Below are 4,466 nucleotides of genomic sequence, written 5' to 3'. Positions count from 1 at the left end.
TAAAGATCACCCTTTTGAGCTCATCATTGGTGATGCATCTTCTAGAGTTCAAACAAGGAGAACAACTCAAGAAGAATGTCTATATAGCAGCTTCCTATCTAAGGAAGAACCAAAGAAGGTAGAAGAAGCTTTGTTGGATCCTGATTGGATTTTAGCTATGCAGGAGGAGCTAAACCAATTTGAAAGGAACAAGGTATGGAAGCTGGTACCCAAACCTAAAGGAAAGAATCCAATTGACACCAAATGGGTATTCAGAAACAAGATGGATGAAAATGGCATTGTGGTCAGGAATAAAGCTAGATTGGTTGCTAAGGGCTATTGTCAACAAGAAGGAATAGATTTTGATGAAACCTTTGCTCCTGTTGCAAGACTTGAAGCCATCAGAATCTTCTTAGCCTATGCAGCCCATGCCAATTTCAAGGTCTATCATATGGATATCAAAATTGCCTTTCTAAATGGAGATTTGGAGGAGGAAGTCTATGTCAGTGAACCTCCTGGTTTTAAAGATCCAAATATTCTAGAATATGTCTACTATATTTTGAATTCACTTTATGGATTGAAGCAAGCACCTGGAGCCTGGTATGACACTTTATCAAAGTTTCTTTTGGAATATCAGTTCACAAGAGGTATTGTTGATAAAACTTTATTCTTTAGAAATGTTAATGGCTCTAGTATACTTGTTCAAATTTATGTAGATGATATTCCCTCTGTCCCAACCATTTCTTTACACGTTCCTTTTTGGGATGTCCCATCCAATTCTTTACATTTCAAAACTTACCAAAAATAGTCAATGGTCCCACCACTTTCCCACTTTTTCTTCCTTTTCACACTACTTTTACTCCACTATCTCCTTTTTATACATTAAAAATCAATGGGTCCCACTATTTCAACCACTTTTCTTTCTCTTTTTCACTACTTTATACATATTTCTTAACCTTCGTGCCCAAACCAAACGTAAAGAATTGACCGGGACGGAGGGAGTATTATATTTGGCTCTACAAATGAAAAACTTTGCAAAATGTGTGCCAAATTGATGCAAAGTAAGTATGAAATGAGCATGATGGGAGAACTAACTTACTTTCTTGGTTTACAAGTTAAGCAAGTTAGTGATGGAATATTTATTAGTCAAACTAAATATATTCATGATCTTTTAAAGAAGTTTGATCTAATGGATTACACATCTGCAAAAACTCCCATGGCCACTACAACTAAGCTTGAATTAAACACTACTGAAAAGTCTGTGGATATTTCAAGCTATAGGGGCATGGTTGGCTCACTTATGTACTTAACAGCTAGTAGGCAGATATAATGTTTACTACTTGTCTTTGTGCTAGATTTCAGGCTGATCCTAGAGAATCTCACGTAGTAGCTATAAAGAGAATTTTCAGATATCTCAAGGGAACACCAAAACTTCGTATTTGGTACCCTAGAGATTCTGGTTTTGATCTAACTGGTTATTCAGATGCAGATTATGCAGCTTGTAAAATAGAAAGAAAAAGTATAACAGGAACCTGTCAATTTCTAGGAAACAAGCTTGTATCCTGGTTCAGTAAAAAGCAAAATTCAGTTTCTACTTCTACAACTGAAGCTGAATATATTGCTACTGGTAGTTGCTGTGCACATATTTTGTGGATGAAAAACCAATTGTTGGAATATGGTCTACAAGTGGACAGAATTCCCATTTTCTGTGATAACACAAGTGCAATTGCCATCACTGAAAATCCAGTGTAGCATTCAAGAACAAAGGACATAGACATCAAGTACCACTTCATAAGGGAAGATGTGATGCATGATACTGTGGAACTTCATTTTGTTCCAAGTGAAAAGCAGCTTGCAGATATCTTTACCAAGCCACTTGATGAATCCACCTTTTCAAGGTTGGTAAGTGAGTTAGGTATGCTTAATTATTCTTGAATCATTTCAGATATTTTTGCAAGTTATAATGCAGCCAGAAACTTAATTGATTTTTCTGTTTTGGGTAAAATTTTGGCTAAGTCAAAATTTACATCCCGGCGGATGTTCATCATCCATCGAGTTTGGTCATCCGTCGGTATATTGTTTGTTAATAAAATCAATTATACTTACAATTTGTAAGCATAACACGACGGAAAATTGAAAGAATTTTTACAGTTTATTTATTTTCAAACGGCTATTTTGGGAAATTTTAATTGGATACTTTATTTTACTTTATTATTTTTGTCAGTTTATTTCTGAGATAGTATAAAAGTAGAATTCATTTTTATTCTACTCTTTTATCATTATCAAGAATCAATTGTTCTAACTTCTTTCTTCCTCAAAAGCAAATACTCTCTCTGTAAATTTCAAATCTTTAGCAATGGCACCAGTAGTCAAAATCATGTCCCAGTCTGCATTTATCTATGAAAAGAACAACTTCACAGCCCTTGTGAACAAGGATATTCAACAGTCTGGAGATTATCACAAAATGATGGATTTTGTGAAAGGCTATAAACTCAACTATGCGATGCTAGAATCTCCCACAATCTACCGTGAGGTTGTAGAGGAGATATGGACAACTGTTGTGTACAGCTCTGCTGACAAAACCATAACTTTCACTCTCAAAGGGAAGCATTTTTGCATTAATAGTGATATTATCAAAACATGCTTTAAAATTTCAGATAACACTACCACTGTTACACACACTGATGCTGATATAGTTACCATGCTTAATTCTATGGGCTATGCACTTTCTACTTCTAAGTTAAGTGAAATTAGGAGGTTAGGTCTTAGAAAGGAATGGAGCTATTTGTGTGATGTGGTAACTAAGGTATTTTCTGGTAAAATTAGTAACTTTGATTCTGTTAACATTTATATGCTTAACATGCTTTATATGCTAGTTACTGTTAAGTACTTTAACTTCAGTGACTTCATCATATTTGAGTTAGGTTTTAAGTTAGGAGAACTCAATAAGAGAGGTAAAAGGTCTATTATGTTAGATTTTTTATGCTGATTGCTAACCATCTTATTGAGAATATTACAATTGAGAACCCAACCAACAAGCTGAATTGTTGGGTTCAAGAAAGAAGAATTATTGCATATCTTAATAGAGCAAATCACCACAAGGACGTGCCCCTCTTCTATTTGCCAGTCATGGAGGGACCTCAGGTAAGTGAGGTAAGCACCACTGTCTCCACTCTTCCAACCTCACACATTTCTTTGCCTTCGAGTGTAGCTATGACATCTGTGTTAATGACCCAACTGATGCCTACCCAAGCTACCAAACCAACAATTTCAAACTCCAAAGCTAAGAAAGCCCTCTCTGGTTTCTCTCAAAAGAAACCAGTTGAAAAGTCTACTAAACACAAAGAGGGGAGTGTGGAGATGAGTAAGCAAGGTGAGGGACAGGGTAAAAAGCAAAGAAACCCTAAGGATAATGCTGGTGAGATGAGTGTACCTAAGCCTAGCCACACCACAGTTTCCCAACAAACTGTGGTTGTTAATAAGGAAATTAGCTCATTTATAGGTTCATCCTCCCAAAAGGATGTCACTATTGAAACAAGCTCCCAACCAGGAGCACAGGCCAAGAGGGTTAGGGACACTAGTTCACCATAGACTTATGCTAGAAAGAAAGGATAAAAAACCCTTGGGGATGCCCAGAGAACACACACAGTGCAAACTAGTGCTAAAGACCCAGTCACTGCACCTTCTCAAAGTATTATTGATGTGGCTCCAATAAATGTGGAGTCACAATCAAAATCTTTAACAATTGAAGCACCTGAAACACCAAATTCACCCACACACTCACTGGATGTTGATATAATCAATACATCACTTCCAAATTCTCCATATTTAACTCTATTGGAGAAGCCAAAAATCCAAGCAAGTGAGCATCATCTTTTAGATGATTTGTTGGCTCACTTGCCAATTCTTTCTGAGTCTATTGAGACATCTGTGCCCAAATTTTTATCAATCTGCACAGATTCTACAATAGTCTCCACTCCAAACTCATTCATTTCTTCTATCCTGGTGGAAATCATTCATCCGTCGAGTAGTGATTGTATCCCGAAGGATGTGCCTAACAGCAGTCATCCGTCGGCTAGTCAAACTACTACCCCCGACGGATATTCCTCATCCGTCGGGAGTCTTTGCAAAACTTCAAATTTCTTCAATTATCACAAGTGCAGAGGACTTAATAGTAGTACAATCACTCTTAGGACTGAGGGAAGAGAGTGAACTGAGTGAGAGGCTGGGTTGCTCCCTGGAAAAAAGAGAGAATATGAGTGAACAAATGCAGTCCATTTCTTCAGGACTGGCAAAAAGTGAGTGAGAGGAGTCCCACCTTAGATGGTGAAGGTGAGGGTGTGAGGGTGGGAATCCAAGGGGAGCCCTAGATGCAAAAAGAGAGAGATATTGAGAGAAATGCAGGTACAGGAGTGATAAGGATGTACACCATTGCAAGTGAGTCAATGAATGTCAGTGATGCAGAAAGGGAAAGGCTTTTTCAGCAA

The sequence above is a fragment of the Apium graveolens genome, unplaced genomic scaffold (genome assembly GCF_009905375.1).
Source record: "Apium graveolens cultivar Ventura unplaced genomic scaffold, ASM990537v1 ctg253, whole genome shotgun sequence".
NCBI lineage: Eukaryota > Viridiplantae > Streptophyta > Magnoliopsida > Apiales > Apiaceae > Apium > Apium graveolens.
Note: the sequence above shows the minus strand (reverse complement) of the source record.